This window comes from Sciurus carolinensis, unplaced genomic scaffold (genome assembly GCF_902686445.1).
Source record: "Sciurus carolinensis unplaced genomic scaffold, mSciCar1.2, whole genome shotgun sequence".
Taxonomy (NCBI): domain Eukaryota; kingdom Metazoa; phylum Chordata; class Mammalia; order Rodentia; family Sciuridae; genus Sciurus; species Sciurus carolinensis.
The window spans coordinates 305,097-329,644 of record NW_025920242.1 but is presented as its reverse complement, the minus strand read 5'-3'; the positions used below and the strand labels follow the sequence as shown (position 1 = coordinate 329,644).

The window sequence follows — 24,548 nt, the reverse complement described above, 5'->3', positions numbered from 1 at the left end:
TTTTACTTACATATTTTAGTTGTAGATGGACACTGTATTATTCAGCTTTTTTGACAATGTGACTAAAAGACCTGACCCGAACAACTGTAGAGGAGAAAAGTTTATTTGAGGGCTCATGGTTTCAGAGGTCTTAGTCCATAGAAGACTGGCTTCATTCCTTGGGGCTCAAGGTGAGGCTGAATATCATGATGAGAGAGTATGGCATAGGGAAGCAACTCACATCATGATCAGAAAGCAGAGGGAGACTCCACTCTCCATATATAGACTATATACCCCATATCTATGCCCCCAATGAACCAGTTCCTTCAGCCACATTGCACCTGCCTCTAATTACCATTCAGTTAATCCCATTAGGGATTTATTCACTTTTTAGGCCAAAGCTATAATCCAATCATTTCTCCTCCAAACCTTGCATTGTCTCACATGTGAGCTTTTGGGGGACACCACATCTAAACCATAACAGACAATATCTTTATTTTGTTTATTTTCATGTGGTGCTGAGGATTGATCCCAGTGCCTCACACATGTTAGGTGAGCACTCTGTCACTGAGCCACAATGGCAGCCCCCAGTTCTCTCATTTTTGGAGCTGTTTTCTGAAAGAGTATGTGTCTTTATGCACAGTTTTTTCTAAGCAAAATCCAATCAAGGTTTTCAAACATGGCTTCACAGCATTAAATTAAGCATCCTTTTCTGCCCCTTACCTCTCATTCTGTTATATTTGATAATTAAATTTTCCTGGGTCAGGTAACATAAGATGAGGTGGCATGTTTGACCACTCCAGGGCTCTGGAGTTGGGGGCAGAGATGTCAGGCTGAAGGAGGAAACCACTCAGTTGGACTGATTTCAGGTGTTCAGTATGACCCAGTCTAGCCTTGTGTCTGTTTTCCAGTTTCTTATTTGTATGTTTCTGATCATGCTTCTTTTTTGCATGGTTTTTAGGTGGAATTGGCATGAACTTAACAGCAGCAGATACTGTTATTTTTGTTGACAGTGATTTTAATCCTCAAAATGACTTACAAGCAGCTGCCAGAGCTCACCAAATTGGCCAGAACAAGAGAGTGAGTTAAACATCTTCATTTTCCTGCACTGTTGGCTTGTATTTCTGGATTTGGGAGGAAGGTAAAGAATGTAGTCCTGACAACAGTGTCATACTGGGAGTTGAGAACCACTGGGTTTTAACCCCATTTTGGCACTGACTTGCAGAGTCATGTTCAGTGGGTCACATGATCAATTCAGTCTCACTTTGTTAAAAAGAACAGTTAAATTACAAAATGATTAGAAGAAACTTTTAGGCTTTAGTTAGAACCTAACTCAGTTTAAAACTGGAGTTAAAGCTGGTATGGTGGCACATACCTGTAATCATAGCAACTTGGGAGACTGAGGCAGGAGGATCACAAGTTCAAGGCCAGCCTTGGCAACTTACTAAAACCCTGTCTGAAAAAAAATATTTTGGGGCTGGGGTTGTGGCTCACTGGTAGAGCACTTGCCTAGCATGTGTGAGGCAGTGGGTTGAATTCTTAGCACTGCAAATAAATAAATGAATAAAATAAAGGTCCATCAATATCTACAAAAAAATTTAAGTAAATAAATAAAAATAAAACATTTTTTTTTATAAAATGCTAGGGATATAACTCATTGGTAATGCTCCCCTGGATTTGCTTCCCAGTACCATGAAAAGGAAAAAAATGAGGTTAAGAGGTTGTGGAACTACCCTTTGACCTCAGGATAACATGCCTGCTAAGGGTTATCCTTGGCTATAAATGAAGTCCCAATTGTGGTCACTTCATCATTCTTTCCCCAACTCTTTGGGAAAGATTCAGAGAGAAGTTGAGTCCAGATCTCTCTAACAAATGCTCAGGTCCAAATGAGAAATGTATTTTGAATTGTTTTCTTAATATGGTCTTTGGTTCTACTTCCTTTTTGGTGTATTTTTCTGGCATGCTTTTCCCCCCAGTTTTGCAGACTCATAGCACACTGCTCTCACTTGACTTACATACAGGGCTGTGAAAGTCATTTGACTGATTGGCCAAGACACTGTGGAAGAATTAGTTTATAGGAAAGCAGTCTCCAAACTGCAGCTCACCAACATGATCATAGGAGGCCATTTTACTCTTGGAGCCCAGAAACCTTTGGCTGATGCTAACCTCCAGGTAAAATATGTTGTTCTTTTATTTAAAGTCCCATGATTTACAATCAGTACTCTCTGTGAATGTGAATGCAAATAAAAAGTACCAGCATTAACCACCCTTTGTCTCCAGTTACATATTAGCTTGTTAGACTAATTCATACCCACTCAGTACCTACTACATGCAAGGTGCCATAAAAGTTAAATGAGTGTGGCACTTAAAGGCAGAGAAAATAGGATAAATAGAATGGGCTTTAAACAGTCAAATTGGATTCAGATTTATACCTTATCACTTACTGGATGTATGACTTTGAGCAGGTAACTTAACATCATGGATATAATCTCTTTGGGGTTTCTAAAAATGAGTATGCCACTAGTTATCAGAGAGAATTTGTTTGTTTGGGTTTTTTTTTTGGGGGGTTGTTGTTGGTTTTTAAAGAAGAACTTGATGTAATCAGTTATGATTAATTCCATACCTCCTCTTTAATCCCAGACCCTTTATGCAGTGACTTACAGTACTCATTCTATACCCAGAGGAGGATGAACAAGACTGGGAATTCAAAATTATACCATAGGATATATCAGTGAAAGACTAGAGTTAATTTGCTTGAGGAAACAAAAATTAGATAGGAGACAAATGCTGACTTGGGAGATTCTGGAGAGAGCTCTCTTTTGGAAAAAGGCTTAGAGTTATTCCATAGTAGCAGATTTTGAGCTAAAATTAGAACCCATATTATCATGTACCCTAGGTCCTTTTGAGGAATTAGATACACAGAGATCAACCCCTAGGATTCTGGAATGATTCATGCATGAAGTGAGTAAGAAATGGCTGACAAGGGCAGTAGCTATGGGAAGGTCTGCTGTAGGAAACATTGCAGAGAAGAAATGACAGGAGTTGACTGCTTTTTTGAGGCAGGAAGTGAGAGAGATAGCAAATTCAAGATGACTTTAAGGCTTTAAGCCTGAATGATGAGAATAGAAATTAGGAAGATAGGTGGTAAAGTGTTAGGAAGGTGAAAATAATGTAGGCTTTAGTCAACAGGGTTTGTAGTAAAAATCAATGTAAATTATCATTAGAGGGAGACTCAGAAAAGGAAGGGATTTCATTTAGAAAAGTTCACAAGAAAAACCAGACTTTAAAAGACTAGTTATCAAAAAATTCAAGAAGTATGCAAAAGGGGAAAATTACACAGTATTATAAGCAGAATTATCAAGTTTATAATTAGCCCAAGCATGGGTTAAAAAATAGCAGTTTTCTCTCACACACACCTGTATCTTTGCACATCAGCATTGCAGACAGGGATCAGTGCTATTTTTTTAGGGAGTCATTGACATGCATGAAAAATTCACAGTTTTTTGGGTACTAGAACCTGAAAGAAGAACCCTAGGTTTTGTTTGTTTTCTTGGTTTCTGTTTACCTTAGGGAGTAACTGTGGAGTCTGGTTTTTTTCTATATTTTTAGTGTTCTGCATACTCATCTGTCATGGTGGCAGGGCAGCTGTGAATTTTGTTTTCACACTATTGAAGAGGCAATTTCAAATGTAAGGTGAAAGCTTGAGAGAGAGGTAGGTATATACTGTAGATGTCTAAATACATTTCTTCACAGAACCTTGAGAGATGAGTTCATTGTGGGCTGTAGTGAAGGTGAACATATTGGGAGTTAGAGGAGATGAGGTCTCAGATGCTCAAACTCTTCCCCAGTGGAGGGAACTCCAGGCATTCAATTAGGGGTTTCCCTGTGATGTGGTCTACCAGAACATCATTGTGAAGTGCACAGGTACAACTTCCTGCTGTGGACCAATGTAGACCACTGGCTGTTGGAGAGGACCTTCGTGGAACTTCATGCCCAGACCAGGGGAAAAAAAAATCTCATTCTGGTTCTGTATGATTTATTTCCTCCCCATCCAGACAATGAGTTATTTATGGTTTCCAAGAACAAGGGTAATAACTCACTGCCTTGTCTCAAAAGAAAGCAGGGCATTTTTTAAATTATTAAAGAATCTAATAGTAAAAGACGTGGTTCTGGTTTGATAAATATAAGCAGTGTAGAGTTGAGAAGTTCTGAAAAAGGAAAGCAGGTTCTTTACCCTGCAAGGAGAATACAACAGAAAGAGAGGGACAGATATAAATATAGTGAACATTTATTGAATGCTTACTGTGTGCTAAGCATTGTCTGAGGTGTACTTTTTCCAGTTGTTTTATGAAGAAGAGTAACAGAAGAAAGACATAGACGATATCTTTAAAATTTTTAAGAAATTTTCCAAACATCATTCAGAGCCACTCTAATCCAAGCATTCTGTAACTTCTAAATACATGCTCTTAATTACTATAATATACTGTTTTTCATTTTTGAAAACAGGTAGGTCCTTAAAAACACATTGTGAGTGCTCAATAGCAAGGGAAGCCAGGAGATTTAAGTCCAATGGAGTGGAAGGGAGGATCCCAGTATGAACTGAGTTTCATCATAAATACTTGGCTTTCTTCTATTTTGGTTACTAAATGCCAAAGCCATTTGCCTTGGTTTATATATGTATATTTTATATTTTATGTCTATATATATAAATATATATGTATACATATATTAATGTAAGTAATCTATATACATATTTATGTATATGTCTCTCTGTGTGTTTATACACACACACACACACATACATACTAAGGCTAAATATAAATATATCCAGGTATGTTCTTTCTTAGTTTTTATCTCAAGTGTTTTTAAGCTACAGAATACCTTTAAGTTTCCAAGTTACATAATAGACAATCTAGAGATAATTAACCAAAACCAAAAGGACAAAATGCAAATGAGGGACCATCACGTGGATCCCAATCATTTCAGAACTCTTAAGTGATAGTGCTTAGGGAGGTGTAAAGTTGGAAGTAGCAAGTGAAAGCCAGGTAATACTATCTAAGCTTTCTGGGTGGTTCCTGTAGCCTTAGGAAATAGACAGAGTATCCCCTAGAGAGGAGTGAGAGGAAAGGGCAGGATAGGGAGTGCACAGGACTATTCAGAGAGATTGAAATTAAGAAAGGGCCTTTGGGCCTTGGTGATTAGGATTGTTATTGTTTTTCCAAGGAGGGTTCCATAAAGTAGTGAGGTAGGAAAACAACTTGGCAAAGGAAAGGAGTCAGCTTATTGTGAAGTGAGGTACTGGGTGGCATCTTCTCTTTCTAAGAAGTTTGACAGTGGGAGAGGTAGGAAGGTAGCTAACAGGGTCTCTGACTTCTCTCAGGACTGCTGGAAGTACCTGTAAAAAATTGCTGGTGAGAGGTGCTATAGAAGATGCAGGAAATCATTTTATTCTTACCAACCCCCCCAAAATAAAAGAAATTGGTGGCTAATATTTTTTTTCTTGCAGTTATAGATAATTATCAAAATCAATAGCTCTGGTCATTGTTTATCACCTTTCTGCTTATTCCTCATCTAACCCCACAATAGCCTGGTTGAAGTCATCTGACATGGGAGAGAAGAAAGTTCACAAGGGAAGGAATGTGCTTGGTGTCACTTAGATGCTCAGCAGATCACCACATCCTGATCTTTGTTTTCATGAGAACTAACTGGATTTTTTGTTTTCTCCATTCAAGTTGAGTGAAATACTCAAATTTGGCTTGGATAAACTGCTGTCTTCTAAGGGGAGCACCATGAATGAGAGAAGTCCAACCTGAGAGAGACAAAAAATGGCCAGTGGGTCTCTGGTGCCTTGCCTGCAGCTGGAGGAGGGAGCAGAGAGCAGGAGGTAGGAAGTGAGTTGGGGGTAAGGGTGAGCAAATGGCACAGTCACCTCAAGCTAGGGCATGAGTGATATGCATCTCCATAGGAAGTCCTGTATCCTATTCCATGGGACCTCTTTTTCCTACCCAGCCCTATTGTCATCTTGAGCACATTCTTTAGGCTTCTTGATCCAAGAAATTGAAAATATATCTGGCTGTTCCCATGTGACTGAACTTTGAATCCAAGTCATGATATTAATGTTTATGGTCCTGTCATCAAGGGTTTAGTTTGTAGCTTTTCTCTCTTGATGCAGACATCTTATCTGGTGTTTATTGGAGAAGCATGCTGTCTTTATGATGATGCTATGCAAAGTGATTTCTCTTCTTGATAGTATATTTTTTAATTGTAGCTAACATTTATGGGCATTTATTGTGGGTTCATCAACAGCCCTGCCAACTACGTCATGTGCTTTATATCTTTTTCCATTTAACCTTCATAAGACCCATGAGGTGTAGAATCATTTTGTCTTCCTTTCTCTTTTTTCTTCTAAATTTGGTTAAATTATGTATTTTTAAAGCATTTTTTGTAGTTGTAGATGGACAGCATGCCTTTATTTTGTTTATTTACTTTTTTAATGCAGTGCTAAGTATCAAACCCAATGCCTCACACGTGCTAGGCAAATACTCGACTACTAAGCTATAACCCTAGCCCCAATATTTATCTTTTTATCCTTTTCTATTCTGAAATTTTTGAAATTCAGATTTGAAGGGATTTTAGGGTTTTGTTTTTGTCTTTTCTTTTCACATAATGGCTTTGTATCATGCTCCCTAATATCACATAATTTTTAAAAGCACTGTTTTCCTGTATCAGCAGCAATAGGGAATCAATATGGCCTGAAGTGAAAGGGTTCTTACTGAGCTTCTTAATTCAAGAGTTCCTTCTAGCTGAGCATGGTGGTGCATGTCTTTAATCCCAGTGGCTCAGAAGACAGAGGCAGGAGGATCCTGAGTTCAAAGCCAGCCGCAGCAATAGCAATGCACTAAACAAGTCAGTGACACCCTGACTCTAAGTAAAATACAAAATAGGGCTGGGGATCTGACTCAGAGGCTGAGTGCCCCTGAGTTCAATCCCAGAACCCCCAACCTCCCAAAAAAAGAGTTCCTTCTCCAACCAATACAGAGAAGCACCATGGTTTCAGTAGGTGGTGCTTCCTTTACTGGTAGGGAGTGGGCTGGGAAAGACTTTTGGTTTTGTAATTCTCAATTTTTACTACTTGCTTCTTTCTTTCTCTTTGCCATAAAGTTATCAAAGGATGCCTCCCTTTCTAAATTACCTCTTTCTCACCTAAAAGCAGTTCTTCCTCAAATTTTTAACTGCATCTACTTTCTGGTCTTTCCCTTTTGATTCTTTAGTAGGCACTGCTGTGATCTACCAGGACTTGGACTCATCCTCATTGTTTTCCCATTTGGAGTGTGATTCTCATTTTGGAGAATAAATTTCCTCTGGCACTACTAGAAACCCATTTTCCTTTCTCCTATGCAATCTCTGTCTGCCTACTCAGACAAGTGAGCACTTCAGAGCTGGCTCACCTGGTTTGGGATGTTCATTTCTCTACTTACCTACAAATGGAAGTTTAGAGTAGTTTCTGATTCCTAATTTTGTAGTAGGCTTTGATTAGGGGTGGTTGCATTATCCTTGTTGATTGGTGCAATTTTTATAGGATATATGAAGAATTCAAAATTCAGGTGACTGGCATTATTTTACAGAACACTGTTTTTTTGACTTTTCTTCTGTTTTATCTTTAAAAATTTTTACAATAGTATCACATTTATATTCAAGAACACTTTCTTGTTCTCTGCTTATTGTTTGTATCCTGTTCTCATTTCAAGGATATAATATCCTCACTGAGGACATTTATTATAGCTTTTTAAAATATATCCCAGGGAGAATATTTATTATGTCTTTTCAAAAATGTTGCCCTGCCCACTGTATTCTCTTTTTCTCCATTTGCTTCTCCTCCTTCCTCTATTTGCTTCTCCTTCTTCCTCTTCTTTTTTCAAAAAGAATCCCTTGTTCTTATTAGCAGTTTTCCTGAAACATCTGGTGTCCTGTGACTGTCTGATCAGGGTGCTGGTGAAATGCCCCAAAGCTGACAGATAGATCTGTTGTGAGCAGGTGGACAGCCTTTGGGCCTCATGCCAGCAGCACTGGTTGGCAAGTCATCTTTTACACTGGGTGAGTCTTTCCAGACACACAGATTTGAAGACATCACTAGATGACTCATTTTATCCTTAGATGAGTCCTCTTTTATCATCCTTGGAAGATAAACCATTACAGCAAAATTGTTTAAATTGAAAATACAGGGATCCAAGAGCTCATGGTGCTCCCATTATTTGGTGTATGGATCCCTTCAGTTGCCCCACATCATGGTGCCCTTGTAAGGACCATGAGTCCTAGGCTTTTGGAGTATTGAGAGGGTTTCCATTCCTCTAGTTAGTCCCAGCTGGATACCTGTGTTTTGGTTCCACAGCTCTTCTTAAACTGTTTACATTTTCCAAAGAGTTTGTGAATGTTTTAACATACCATTGCCTCATATAGCTTTTTAGTAATCCATTTATTGTCATTTAGCTGTTTCAGGTGAGAGAAAAAATAAATGTGTGTGGTCATATTTTTAAGTTATATTTGATGACCTTAGTATCAAGTTTACACCCTTTTCTGTAGTCATCTATATTAATTTAATTTTATTTGCTAGAACAAAATAAAAGTGCAGTGTTTTTAGAAAGATGATTGTTTATCTTCACCTGCCTAAAAAAGGTATTTTTCCAGACAATCTAACTGCCAAAAAATTCTCTGGTTTGATTAAAATCTGGAATGTTGTCTTCAATAACCATGTCTTGGTTCTCTTTGTGATAAATGGTACCTCTGGCAGGATACAGATGAGGGTCTAGACCTGTGGGCTCCAGTTGCCTATTAGAAACAGACTAAAGACATGGAGCATCATTAAAAATAATGTAAATAAACATTAAAGAATAGTAATTAGAGCAGCCCAATCAAATTTAAGTAAAAAGTAAGGTTGTTTTACCTTTAATGCTAAAGTTTTTTAAAAAGAACATTTACATGGTAAATTGAGAATTTCATGCAGTTTGATGCTATATATGTTGATCATATTTGACACATCTCAGCTCTTTATTTTTTTCCACTTGTTGATAGAGTGCCTCACTGAAAGCCTCCTGCTGATTTAAGTAGCAAATGCCAATTAGTATTACAGCTGGTTAGATTTGGGTACAAGTGTGAAGCAATTGATCTCTTGAGAATGAAAATATTTTGCTTTCATACTCTCTAGGGAAAACATACTTAGAGTTGATTTCATAATGCTGTGAAAATACATTATTTGGTAATATGTGTTATTAAATACACTTCACTTTTGAATCATTATCTTATCTATCTGTGGTTACTGGTCTTGGTTGTTTATCACTTGATTCTAGTTCTTGGCAGATCACCCAACCTCATTGGGTCTTTGTGTCTTCATCTGTAGAATAGTGCTATTAATGTCTTCTTTACTCTTTTACACAGCTGCAAAAATCAAATGTGGTAATAGATGTGAAATTGCTCTGATAGCATAAATTGCTACTTAAGAGTACTATATCAGCTGGTGGTGTCACTCAGTGGTGGAGCTCTTACCTAGCAAGTGTGAGTCCCTGGGTTTGATCCCAAGTACTGCAAAAATTAAGGAAAAAAATCATACTATTTTCCTTGTTGTTTTTGCCATAATTATTTGCAAGCCTGTTTTCTCTCTACTTTTCTATACACACTAATCTACTGAAAAGAACATACTGATCTTAGAATCAGAAAAACCTACCTTGTTCATTTTGTAGCAGAGAGAATTAAGGAACCCTTTAATCCCTGTGTGAATTCTCAGTTTCCTCTTTCATACGTGGGGTTAGTTATACCAGGATTGAGGTAAGAAACATGAAGATTCTTTGTGAGATCTACAGAGAATATTATAAATCTAAGGAATTATTTTTTGTGATTTTTAAAATTTTCTCATAGATTTGCCCCTTGTTCCTTTTAATATTATAGAAAAAGGGAAAAAGAGTTGAGTATTGAAAGTGTGTTTGGACTAAAAATGTTGAGATTTTATTAGTGGATCTTAAAAGTCAGTGAGATTTGGACTGGGAATATTTGTGGAATGGATGAATGATTTGAGACTCAGCAGTGTAGAGGGATTCAGCAGAGATTCCCACATCATGTAGGGTGGACCAAAAGGGTTTAAGCCAATGCTCTGTCCTTTGAAAAGTGAACATGTATAGAACCCAAACTCATCAGTATTGGTGCAACAGGAAATGAAATGCCTTTATCACAAGCTTGTCTTCACCCATTTAGAGTATGGGCTATTCTCTTATTCACCTAGTTATTGCTTTGAATAGCATTGACCTGTTTTTCAATGTTTTAACATTTCTCACTTTGTGTTTATATTCTTAGGGAACCATATGTATTTATTTGATGGTAAAGATTATTCTAAAGAGCCCAATAAGGAAGACAGAAAATCCTTTGAACCACTGGTGAATCTTCAGAAAATTCTTTTGGAAAAACAAAAAAGTCAAGAGGGCCGGTTACTCCAAAATATAGGCAGTGTAAGTGCTGTTAAATTGTGTGAGATCATAAATTCTTCCAAACTTTCTTTCTACAAAAGAACCAAAAATGATCCAGTATCATTTTTTTGTTCTCTTAGGATGATTTAAGAAATAAGTGTCTCTTGAAATGTAACAAATTAACTGAACCCTCATATAAAAGCTATGTAAAAATCTAGCATAGAAAACATTAATAAGGTGAGTATATTGTACAATTTAGTGTAGGTAAAAGCAGCCCTGTCCCTCTTCTAAACCGTCCCTAAAGGGATCACCATATTAAATCAAAATACCATATCCTGTTGTCAATAATCATGATTCTGTTTCATTAAGAGATGATGGCAATCACAGATGATATATGTAATGTTCACAGTGTTTGGTGCTTAAAATGTACTTTCTAAATGTTATCTATCATTAAGATAATCATGTTAAAATACTCTGTATTAAAATAAATTGTACATTTATAGAAAGTTTTATGTTAAAATTGTTTAAACTTTAAATGGTATTCTACAGTGTATGCTTTCAATCAAGGAAAAAATATCTATTTTGAATTACCTTATTGTTCATGAAATGAATCAAAATGACTGTACTCTCCATGCCAGTACTTTGGCTGAACTTAGAACTCAGTGGCCACCATGCCAATGAGATTCATAATATGAACAGTAAATTGAAGTATCTTGCTGCCAGTGTCCACCACACAGGGATGCAGTGTTTTGTGAAAACCTAAGCATGTTGTCTCTCTAGAGAGTCTGCTTTGGGGATGAATGAAACTCATGGAGGAACAGAAAGTTCCTGACCTTCCTGGCTTTGGATCTTGTCCTTCCTACAGGTTCTTATCCCAGGCCTCTTGGAGGGGTCTACCAAAAGGAAGAGGATTCTGAGCCCAGAAGAAATGGAGGAAAGACAGAAAAAAAAGACAAGAAGCAGCAGCCAAGAGAAAGAGACTAATAGAGGAAAAGAATAGGGAAAAGGAAGAAGCTGAATGTAAGAAAAAGTATGTGTAGAGAGTACTGTCATTTCCAGTGACTTAGATATTTTGGTCTCCTCCACTAGAATCACTTAAAAATTCAAAAACCTATCAATCTGCTAGTTCCTGTTGGTAACAGAATACTTTTTTTTTTTTTGGACTAGTGTTTGAACCCAGGGACACTCTACCACTGATCTATTTCCCCAGTCCTTTTATTTTTTATTTAGAACAGGGTCTCACTAAGTTGTTTACCTGGCCTCCAATTTGTGATCCTCCTGACTTAGCTTCCTGAGTAGCTAGGATCACAAGTTTGCACCACTACACCCAGCTCCACAGAACACTTTTTTAAAAGATTCAGCTTTAACATTTAGTCTACTTTAGTGAGAAGTCTTGAGTGCCTAAAGCAGAGAAGATGCTTTCTATTGAAACAAGAAATTTTAAAGGTTTTATTGTAGCCAATGAGGAACCATTTATTTGAACAATACCATTTTAGTCATGTTCTTAAAAACTGGGACGTTTGGTGGATGCTCATTATTGAAGTGTAATCAGGAGACAGGCTAATCAGTAAAACTTGTTTATTTACAAATTTACAGTAAAACTTGTTTATTTGACTCTTGGCAAAAATCTTTGCCAGGGTCCAGCCCTAGCAGGGGTCAGGAGTCCTAGGTGGATGGAGGCTTCGGCACAGTGGAGAAACAGCACACATAGTCACCAAGTGTTCTGAGTTGAATCTGAATCTTTATTTTTCTGCCAGTCTTTTTATAGATATTTTTCTTTAGTAATGATTATATCATTTTATTATTAGTTTAAAATAAGAAAAACCTTCAAAAGTACAATCAATGCTTCTTCTCAAAGTACACATTCTCTCTGTATGACAATCAAGACCAAAACAACCTTATTTCCCAGCTAGATTAAAACAATCTGTCTCCCAGATAAACTGAAACAAACTTGTATCCCAGCTAAACTGAGGGCACCATGATCTGCCAGCCTTCAATCTTCAGAACAAACACATCACTAGATTTTCTGAAAAACCACCCCCACCATGAATTCCAGTGTTTAATAGTGAAAAGTTTTTACTATTATTAAAGGGCAAAGAAATCAATTTATAGTTAATATTTAGTCTATTCTAATTTTATATATTGGCAGACTACAATCTTATTCTGATTCTCAAAGAATTAGACTAAACATAGGAAAAGCACAAGTTATATTTATGACTAACCTAAATGTTTTTATTATGTAAAGTATCTCCAGAATCAACAATTAAAACTAGGAAAGTGACAAAGGTCAAACACCACATCCAAGCTCAGAGGAATGCCTCTTTATCCATCTATTATTATACTAAAGCAATCACAGTCTCCTTTAATCTCGAGCACAGCTACAATTGTTTATTTTCATATATTTATCTATGTATTACTGCTAAATTTTCAGTGTTCACTATTTTGTGTCCCAATACAGTAAAACCTTCTCAATGTTTTCCAATAAGTTTCTATTATATTGATTATTAATAATAAAAAGCAACTACACATGGAGACATGCCACGCCTATGGCCCCCAAGAGGGAGGACAGTCAACAGAATCGTGTCAAGTGTTGAGTCCTCTATTCCAACAGACCGTGTCAAGTGTTTGATCCTCTACTCCAACAGAGCCATGCCAAATGTTGGACTGGCAGGAAATAGACATGGCAAAACTTCAATCAGGGTGAGTTTCTAATTACATTTTACTTGGTAGTTATTTTTTGTGAATAGCAGTGCAAAATGTATTCCAAGGAGAGGTTAATTTTCTTTTCTCTCTGTTGAGTTAAAGGATGGCTTGGTGGGAGTCCAAAAATTACCAGTCCTTCTGCTTGCCCTCTGAGGAGAGCGAGTCTGAGCACCTTGAGGATGGGGAAGATGAGAGTGCTCCCTAATTGGGTTATGATGACCCAGACTCAACCTCCATCAAGTATGTTAGTGGTGATGTCACACACCCTCAGGCAGTGACAGAGGATGCTCTCATGGTGCACTGTATATGTATAAGAAATGGTGTGGGACAGGGAGTGTGCCTTAGTCTTTATGGTGCCAAGAAATGGAGAAGATGAGTCTAAATCATGACTTAAGGATGCTGGTCCCAGTGCAATGTTATATGGTCAAGAAAGCATGAATTGTAGAATCAGTAGACGTGAATTCGACTCTTGGCTCTTTGTTTTACCTGATTGAGTCACCTACTTTCCCTAAGCATGAGCTTCCTAATCTATATTAATGGGATAATATCTGTCTTATCCTCTGCATAAGTTTTTTAAGATGGTGAAATGAGGCTACATTTTAGAAGAAAAATGCATTCTCTGAGAAACTCCCTGTGTTTCCCCCTCACAACCTCTGCATGTTCTGTATCCTCTGCCTGGAACCTTATTTTCTCTAGTCACATCAAGCATTATTTAAATGTCTGCCTCTCAGAAAGGTCTTCCCTGATCACCTCATATAGAACAGTTTACTCTTCACCCTCTTTCTACCCTACTTAGCTTTATCAACTCCTCATATATTAACATATATATTTGTTTATCTCCTTGAATTAGAAAATAAGCTTAATAGAAGAGGATTGTGTATGTGTATATGTGTCCACTGCAGTAGCTCCAGTAAACAAATATTTGTGGTATGAATGAGTATAAATACAAGGTGCTAACCCACTATGGTAATGAAAGCTTGAATGAGTCATTTAACTTTTCCTCTTCCTGATCTGTAAAATGGGATTTGTATGCTATGATATTAACAGCACTTGCTCACTGTTATGTTCCTTCCACTCTCCACCCTTCCTTATTCACCTCCCCAGAGTTATAGACCCACCAGAGATTTTTCTCATTCATAACACTCATTTTTTAGATACCTTTCTGTTCCAAAGACCAGGTATATGTTCCAGAAAACCTGAAAATATTTGAGAATTCAACTATGATTCTCCTAGGAGATCAGATAGCTGTCCTTCCTTTTGAAAAATCATTCTTCTACAAGCCTCTTTTGTGTGCTTTTGTTTCTCTAAATTGTGGGCTTCACTTTACCTTTTATAGATGAAAATTTTCTTTCTTCTGTCAGATGATTCTGGCCACTGGGGCAGAGGTGGCTTATTCACAGTTCTGGAAGCATTGTCAGCTGAGCCAAGAAAAGTATATGAGCTGGCAGAGGAAATGAAAGGTAAGAAGAAAAACAGAACAATGGAATAAGATAGGAGTGGACACTTTAGATGATATTGTGTGGATAAACTACCCTTAGAAAAGGACTCAGAAGAGCTGATTGTGATGTGAATTCTATCATCAGCTAATTTTTATGTGACTGTGACCCCTTTCTTCCTGTTTTCTCCTTTAAAGTTTGTAACTTCTCCTTCATTTGGAAAAGACTTTTTTTTTCCTTTTAGACTTTGAGGTGATTTGCAAAACTGAATATTTGCTCTCCCAAGATGTTTATGCCTATTAGTATCTGTAAAGTAAGATGTTGAATTGGAAAAATATTATAAATAGACTGTTCAAATAACTCTATTAAAATACTTAAGGTGGAAGTGATCTCTCTTGTTGTAGAACAGGCCTCATGTTTGCTCTGGAACACAAATCAGAACACATGGTTGAGCTGCTTCTCTAGAATGGTATTGATGTATCTGCTGCAGATAACTTTGGACAGATGGCATTAGCTTATGCTGCTGCTAGTGGTCATAGTGGGTGTTTACATTAAAATACTAATCAAACTTGATTGGAGGCTCAAAATAATAACAGCTATTGCATTTCACACATGAGGTGAAATTTCATGGTACAGCTATGTAAGAAACAATAGAGCAATTCATCAGCCAGCAGTCCTGCAAGAGTCTAGATGAGAAGTGGTGATGAGTGTGAGTTTTCTCCAAGGTTCCTTTCTTTCCTCTCCTCTCCTTTTCTTCCCTCATCTCCTTATACATGTTAGTGAATTGCTGTACCACAGAAATGCATCACTAACCAGTATCTTAGGGTTTTAGAGATTTTATCATCATGGTTCCCAGCCTTATCTCTGTCATTCCAAGTATAATTTCTGACCATGAGGTATAAACAATGTCACACTTTGATTTTCCTAATTAGCTATTTGGGTCTTGAAATGCCCAGTTGAGCAGAAAATCTTTTTACTCTCCCCTGAAAATAAGCTCTTCCACCATCCTTTAATTTCTTAAAGTCTAAGGAGAGTGGAGAGGATGTTTAAAATGCTTTTGTCTCTGTCAAATCTCTTGCTGCTATGTTGTTCTACAGTCTGGTGATGATTACATTTTACTACAAAATGCCCTTATTCATTCCAGTGCCTGAGTATCCATGGTAATACACACTTAGACTTAAAAGTTACAACATTATTTTAAGTTAGGGTTCAACCTTATTTTTGGAAGAAGTCCTTAATCTTAAGAGAAATTAATTGTGCAAGAAAAAAGAGCTATTGTTTACAGGGACATGACATTTTCTGAGTTCAAGCTATTATCATTTAATATACTTACTTTATTGCCCTCAATGCATGATCATTACATCTTTCTTTTTTTTTAATATAAGCTTATGGGTGCAGTGGCATGTGTGTGTTCATCCCAGCTATTTGGGAGACTGCATGAGAATTGCTTGAACTCAGAAATTCCAGACCAGCCCAGACTTCATTGTGAAATCCCATCTCAAAAACAAAATAGAACAATTTACAAATAATTGTCAAGTTAACAAAATGTCTGGGCTTACAAAGTTAACCTGCATATTATAAAGTCTGATATTATGTTGTCTAAAACATTTTCATGTACTGAATATGGTTTTTGTTTTTCATATCAATATTAAAATTCTAATTATATTAATTTTTCAAACATAGTCATAGAGAATTAATTGTTCAATATATGAAAGCAGAACCTAAAAATTCTGAAAATATCAACCCAGGTGAGATTTCTGAAAGTGAATTTTTCTTGGTATTCATAGCTCATATCAAAAAATAAGAGTATGCTGAGTGCAGTGTCAGCAATTATGTAATCTTGGCAGCTCAGGAGTCTGAGGCAGGATGATTGCAAGTTTAAAGCCTCAGCAACTTATTGAGGCCCTAAGCGACTCAGCAAGACACTACCTCAAAAGTTAAAAAAGGACTGGGATATCTTTCAGTGGTTCAGTTCCCATGGGTTCAATTCCTGGTGTGAAAACAAATAAATAGGAATAAGAATGTTTTTGTGGCACAAGAGTAGTTAATATATATATATATATGTTACATTCATATTGTTCTTATTTACTTTCTTAATGGTATAGAATTCATGATTATTTAACCAACTAATTAAAGGAAATTTATAATCTGAAATAATATTGTCTAAAGAAATTTTATGTTAATTTAATTTTGGTCCCTGAAATCTTATTTTTTTTGTATAAATAAGAAAAGTATTTCCAAATTAATATGTTGTGTTTCCTCTACCTGGAGTGTTGTGTGTCATAACAACATAAGAATATTCTCTGATAATTGTTCCTACTGCAATTATTCTAGAAAAATTATTTGACACTTTCTTTATGTTCCAGAATCTGCTAATAATATTGCTTTCTGTTCATTTGCAAATTTTAGTTAAAATTACAGTCATGGGACCAACTGTTTACTTTTAGGTATCAAATTTTGGAGAAATCCTATGGTTCTTCCTAGCATTTGAAAAGTACAAAGTATGGACATAGGAATTCTTAATTCATTAATTGCCTGTCAGAAATATAATTAGTATCTATTATAGAAAAGTCTTCATATAGGGGCCCAGAGGAATATTCTGTAACAAAGAATGACAGTTGTACACATTTAATGCTTTATATTTTCTATTGTTGATTAAATAAACATTTTCTTCTCTTCTTTAATAGTGGATGGAAATTCTACAGATGACCCTTTATACAAGTAGAATTTCATATATTTTAAAAGATAGTATGCTAACTGATTAGAAAATTATGAAAAAAGGAATAAAGATATTTTTTGAGTGTTCCATTCTGGGATAGACAATTTTCCTAACACTTCTTTATTAAAGTCATCATGATGACTTTGAAAGTGACTGTGCTATTATAACCTGTTACTTACTAATTAAGCAGCTATCATTAATAGAAGTTGACTCTTTGTCCCATGTTCCCATAATTAATAAGTGCCAGGCCTGCACTTAGACTGTAAGCTTGCCTGACTGACAAATGCATTGTATTCCTCCACTGTATAGGTCAATGCCAGTGCAGAACTAGAATCAAGATACAGATCTATATCATCAATTCAGAAAGGCAAAATCAGTTGTATGTTAATTCTGATTCATTATTTATCTGAGCAGCCTGTTATAGAGTTTTAGGAAAAATCTCACAGAGTTGTGGTCACATGTTTTCTTCATAAACAAGATCAGGCTAGTTCTGTAGAGGAATTATTTTTCTTGAAGTCAAGAATACCTTTGTGTAGACTATGTTATATTAGATATATTAACCCTCTCTATAGAGATATATCTGCTTTGCAGTTTTCCAGTTTTGTTTCCTTCAATACCCTACCTACATATTGTTTCTGTTTTTAAGAGTTACATTTCCCTTCAGGCTAATATTTATTTTTAGTTTTATGAAGAAATTTTTCCATTATACAATTTTTTCTTTTTCTATGATTAAAATCTTTTCTTGAATTTTTATGTTTACTTTCTGTTGTGCTCTCTTGCTGTTTTTTTTATTCTCTCAATTGAATATTCTTTTCTTCTATTGACTGAATCAAAAGTTCAGCAAATTTCAGAAATTTAAGAAATTTTAATGACTAATCAATGTACCCACTCATCCTTCAGTATGTGTTTGACATGCTGGCCAAATGATGGTCATGATGGTGAACCTGAATTATAGATATTAAAGGGACTTTTCTGAGTTTTGAAAGGGGTAGCAATGACATTTGAGCTGAGGCTCCTCAATTCTAAACTCAGTGCTTCTCCTGATTATCACTGTGTAGTGAATGCGTTTACCACAAGACATAACAAGGTAGGAGTGACTGTGGAAATCAACTGAAGTGGGTAAGAATGGGATTACTAAGTGAGTCCAGCAGTAGAGTATCAGAGTGAAAATAACCAAGGGAAGGGCAAGACTGAGGAGGAGCATCACTGCATTGAATGGAAATAAGGGTTATATAAAATAGACCAAAACCTTGGGGTTTATGACCAGTTTGATTAACACAAAACAGATATTCAGGACATAGAGCATGGGATGCTCTCTAGAAAGGCATATTAAAGTAGAATTTGAAAGAAGTTCTGATAGTCCCATTATACTCTTGTTTTTTTAATTGGAATAAGTGACAAAATTCAAGGTTTTGTTGAAAGATATTAAAATAATTTGAGACACTGGGAAAAGTTTCAAGAGTTTACAGAGATGTGAGAGTGGCTTTAGAGACTAAACCACTGGAGACTAGAATCTGTTGAATACATGGATCTATGGTCTCTAGCAGTGTCCATTTTCCTCCACTTCTTTTCCCAACTCACTGATGTCCTTCCCATGTATATGTGTGGTAGATCATGGCAGATCATTGAGATAACTGATGGGCAAGTCATTGAAGAGCTTCAGTTCAGTAGTTGGTAATGTGTTATGCTAAGACCTGTGATTGAAACCCAATTTAGCTTATTTTCCAGAATCAAAAACAAAAACAGAAAGAGCTCTGACTCTTGGTCCTTTGAGTGTAACCTTGTGTCAGGAATCTGCATCTTCACAGGATGTAGATTTAAAAGATGGAGAGTTCCACTGAATCCTGAAAATGAGAGACTGGGGAGTTGGATACCAGAGGAAGAATGATATTTCAATAATATTTAGGGAAACACAGGCACAATTACCAGTATTCTGCTTTTGTAGCAATCTTTCTTCTTGATTATCTGATTGCTTGTAAATGTAAGTGCTTGGTAGTTCATGTTCATGTGGATCTGAATAAAGTGAGACCTACACAGGTAAAAAGGTATTTTATGATTTATAATATTTCAGTGTGCCTGACAATAGTATTCCCAATAACAAAATATACTTGAGCATTCAGTGTTTAAAAACTTTGTTAAGGTTTCATGAAACTCAGTATACTGTTTGTGGGTAAAGGGAAACAATAGGTTTAATTATTTTTTATTTTGATGGGTCCTGGAGATTGAACCCAGATGCACTCACACACTGAGCCACATCCCCAGTCTTATTTTATATTTTATTTAGAGACAGCATCTCCCTGAGTTGCTTAGGACCTTGCTTGTGCTGAGTTATTTTTGTTTTTGTTTTGTTTTGTTTTGTTTTCCTTTCTTTTTTTGTACTGATGTCTAAACCCAGGGATGCTTAACCACTGAGACTTATCCTAAGCCCTTTTGTCTTATGTTCTATTTTGAGACAGGGTGTTGTCAAATTGTAGAGGGCCTCACTAATTTGCTGAGACTGACTTTGAACTTAAAATGCTCCTGCCTCAATCTCCAATTTGCTGGGATTACAGGCAGGCATCACCACACCCTGCAAAATGGGGTATTTTCTGTAGGTGATATCCATGCAGAAGAACCAGTACCACAATTTTCAAGCTGGCTTACTTAGTTTTTGATCCATGAATAAACAAGAGAGAAGGCACTCTCATCTTGCTACCTTGTCTTGGGTTATCAAAGGTCTGTTCCACTTCAGGTAAAAAGAAAATATTATGACAGCTATAAATTGGAATTCAAGTTCAGCCTTCAAGACAGGCAGTTTCTGAGAATAAACTGTTCTCAAGTTCTGCCAATATAATGGCTTTCAGTCTGAAATAGAATTAAGAGTGTGTTCATTGAGGGGCTGGGTTGTGGCTCATTGTAGAGCACTTGCCTTACATTTGAGGCACTCAATACCACATATAGATAAATAAATAACTAATTAAAGGTCCACCAACAAAATGGGTGTGTTCATTGACTATTTCATAGTTTGAAAAAGTTGAGGCAGAATTTTATAAAACAGCTTATATTTTAATCAAATCAGTCAAGAAATAGTATTTCATATAGGTGAATCCAAATTTTCACCACTGTTTATTGAGAAAAACCTACCTACCCACTTTATTATACATTTTTGCTCTAAAGTCATCCCACTGAAACTGATCCTGATGGTACCTGTCTTACATTGGATGAGCTCTACTATCAATCTCACTTGAAAGCAAAGTTATCTTTTGTGCAATTAATTTTCTTGCTCTTAAAATTGAATTTTGAGGTGTTAATACTTGAATCTTAGCAATGTTTCCCTGATATATTTTTTTGCAAATTCACTCAGAAAAAAATATTTGAAGAAAATTACATTGGTATTTTTTAACATGTATAAATGTCAGTGTTTTTTTGAGTAGTTTTAGTGTAGGGGGGCTGGAAGAAACATTGGGTTGGAAAATGCATATGGCAGTAAAACTGTATTAGGAGTGAATTTCTCAATGCAGAAGAAATAGGAAATTTGGTCAAGGATTTTTTGTTAGGTTTACATTAGTGTAAAATTTAAATCATAAATGAATTTTAACATTCATGCTCAAGTTATTTTTTGTAGAATCATGGGATTTCCCTCATGCCTTTAATTTGAAATAAGTAAAGCACCTTGCTTGCAGTTTTTTTTTTAATTGGACCATTTATATTTTACTACCATACTTTTCTAGGAGAACTTTTTCATTATTTCTATTCTTGGTTCCATTTTTACACTAAAATAATGTTAGAAATTATGGAAATATAGAAATTTAGAATATGCATATTAATTTATATTAATTTATTAATTAGGGGCTGCAGTTATAGCTCAGTATTACAGCACTTGCCTAGTCTGTGTGAGGCACTGTGTTCAATCTTCACCATCACATAAAACTAAGTAAATAATAAAGGTATGAAAATACAATAAAATTATAAAATATTTGCATTTAAAAGGGATTTCACCATGCTTTTGGCTCTTTCCACTAAAAGTATATTTAAAACTCTTAATTTAATTGGAGATAGATGTCTTCTGCAAAATAATAACCAATTCTAGAAGCAGAGACTCTCAATAACCATATGATGATGTTAGTTTCAGAATTTTTTGTATCATAGTGTCTGAAAATATCCAAGCCCTTATATAACATTCTGAGATCCCAAATTTTAAAACTTATTTGCTTAGTTCTGTAACTATTCACTTTATAGCTTTTGATTTTTAATGAACTTTTCAAAGTTAACAAATATATTTGCATATTTTCTGAGCAGCTACAATAAGGTTTCAAATGTAAAAACTTCTTAATTTTTTGAAAATGAATAAATTTGTAGAAAAATTGCTATATAATGAAGGGTTCTAAATAACATACATGAAATGACTGTTAACTCTACTGAATTCTAAAAATTATTCTTTAAGTTTATATTCACTTTTGATTTCTGGGATATACAAATTCAGGTGAGTTTTCTTGAATTGGTGCCATAAAAAGAAGCAAACAGGTTAGAGAAATGTCATAAATATGAAAGTAGGAACCAGAATATCCTCCAAGCATTCTCTAATCATGAAGCATATATTTGGACTTAAGATGAAGATTTGCATATTTTTTTTAATGATTTACTCCAAGACTCAGTATTTCCTTGCAGAAAACATCTCTCCAATGTCTGTTCTTTGAGCCATCTCTGTCACCATTCTTTGGTAATTTAGTAAATCTTTTCTTTTAGTAACTGTGTGTGGTATCCATTCAATGCCCCCACAAGATTGTGGCATTCTTCTTCTCTTTCTTGGAAAGATCAACATTTATATTTACATTTATTGTTAGCTATTTGACACACAGGATGGACAGAGCTTATATTCTTTGTGATTTTAATCAATTTTATTTATAAGGTACTCTTAAAGCTCAGGTCTCATGTTTTCACCTCATGAGATAATTTGTGCCAATATAAGTCACAAAAGCTCATTCAAAATATCACATTTAAATTTATAATTTTTTAAAGAAGCACTCTAAGCTACAGATGACTATAATTTATCCTAGGTAATTTGGATTAATAAAATAGTTTTATGAATATCAGTATTTGTGAAATTATTTTGGAGGTAAGGGGAGTAACATTTCAGATCTCTCTCTTATCTCTAATCATTCTCATCCCCATGAAAAGACATAGCTTAGTAAGTTGAAGAATTGAATTTTGGTTTTATATTGGAATGGCTCAGAAATGTGTTACCTTTTTTTTTGTATCCCACAGTAAAGGAATCTATTATGATAACTTTTCATATTTAGTGCATTTACCCCTAAATATTTTTTTCTTCTTAGAATGTCCCCAAAGAAGAAGGAGAATCACATCAAACTTCTAACAAATCAAGGAAAGAGGGTAAACTATTTGAAGAACTGAACTGCTCAATGATTTGAAATTATGGGGAATTTTCATATACTATCTACTTTGTTTTTATTATTATAGAAGCAAACACTGACACTAGGGAACAAGAAGTCAGAACATTACCTGACAACTGTAATGCTGAACATAAAAAGAAAAAGGTGGTTGAAACCACTCTTATAGAATGTTACAGTATAAAAAAAATTCCACATTTTTTCTTCACATTAGTTGGCCCAGAGGTAAAATTTAAAAAAATATATTTTCTCTTTTGTTTTTACATGACATCTCTCATATGCAAATAATGATGCCAAAAAACCTAAATATAAGTTTAAGTCCTCGGGGTCCTAATAACAAGGATAGCAACAGTTGTGGTTTATGCATAGAATCAACATTTGTAGAATATGATGGGAGTAGTCAATTCTGTAGTAAGTCATCATATAACAAAAGAATCCCCAGAATGCAATGCTAAAGTACAGCTTGATTATTATAATTACAAAGAATTCATTTATGAAGGGAAAGTTATACTTGGTCTTTGGTATGTTATGGTAAGTTCCTTCTCTTTCTAGTTCCTTAGGGCTTTGTAATGAAGGGCCATTGAATATTGTCAAAGACTTGTCCTGCATCTATTGAAATTATCTTATGATTTTGTCCTTGATTCTTTATCTGGTGTATTAGTTTTATTTGTTTTCATATATTAAACCATTCTTGCATCCCTTGAATGAAACCAGCTGGCTAATGGTGTATGGTGTGTGTGTGTGTTTGTGTGTGACCCCAGAGACTTAATCAAGGTGTACTCTACAACTGGCCACACCTCCAGCTCCTTTTGTTGTTCATTTTGAGCCCAGGTCTCTAAATTGCCCAGGTTGACTGAAACAACAAATCACCTGAAAAAAGTCCTGAATTTCTGGGAATGCAAATATACACCACTTTGCCCAGCAGTGTTTGTTGTTTTTAATGTGATGTTGAGTATATTTTGCAAATATTTATAAAGATTTTTAGACTGCCACCCTCAAGGATATTGGCCTGTAGATTTTTTTCCTTGTTGTGTCCTTATTTTTCTTTTCAATCGGGGTAATACTGACTTTGCAGAATTACTTTGGAAGTGTCTTTCCTTCTCTTTTACATATAATGGTGGGGGACTGGTATCAGTTCTTCTTTGAATATCTGATAAAATTCAGCCCTGTGTTCACATCTGGTCCTGGAAGCTTTTTATTACTGCTTCAATATAATTGCCTGTTATTAGGTTGGATTGTTGCATTTCTTTGATTTATATTTGAGTTTTTTAGATTCATATCTACTACTTCATACATATATTCTAGGATTTTCATTTTTTACCATGTCAATCTTCATAATGTTTTTCTGTGTGTTCCTGTTTATGGAAAAATAAGTTTTCCAGATAATTCCTAGTAGTGTTCCGGATTTCAGTGATGTCTGTTTTAATACTTCTCTTTTGGTTTCTAGGTTTATTATTTGTTTCTTCTTTCTCTTTCCTTTTATTACCTTGGTTAGGGGCTTATCAATTTTGATTCCCTTTTCAAAAACAAACTCTATTGCTTTATTATGTTGTATATTTCCTTTATTTTCTATTTTATAGTTTAAACTGATAATTAATAATCTGATAATTAATATTTCTTTTATTCTACTTGTTCAAATTGATTTATTGTTGTTTTTCTAATACCTTGGGTTGCAACATTAGTTTTTTTATTTGAAATCTCTCAGATTCTTAAATGTAGAGAGTCATTTGTATGAAGTTTTCTCTTACATCTGCTTTTGCTAGATCAGGGGAGAGATATGGGAAGGAAAGAGAAAGGGACTACTATGCAAATTTATGTATACATTATAAAGAATCCCACTATTATGTATGAAAATGCTTCAATAAAAGAAAAC

The 24,548-nt window shown here is 35.4% G+C and overlaps 1 pseudogene; it reads left to right on the top strand.

The window, feature by feature from the left end:
- Window positions 1-17,294, top strand: part of LOC124975298 (chromodomain-helicase-DNA-binding protein 1-like) — a 138,742-nt pseudogene extending 121,448 nt beyond the window's left edge.
- The last annotated feature ends 7,254 nt before the right edge of the window (window positions 17,295-24,548 follow it).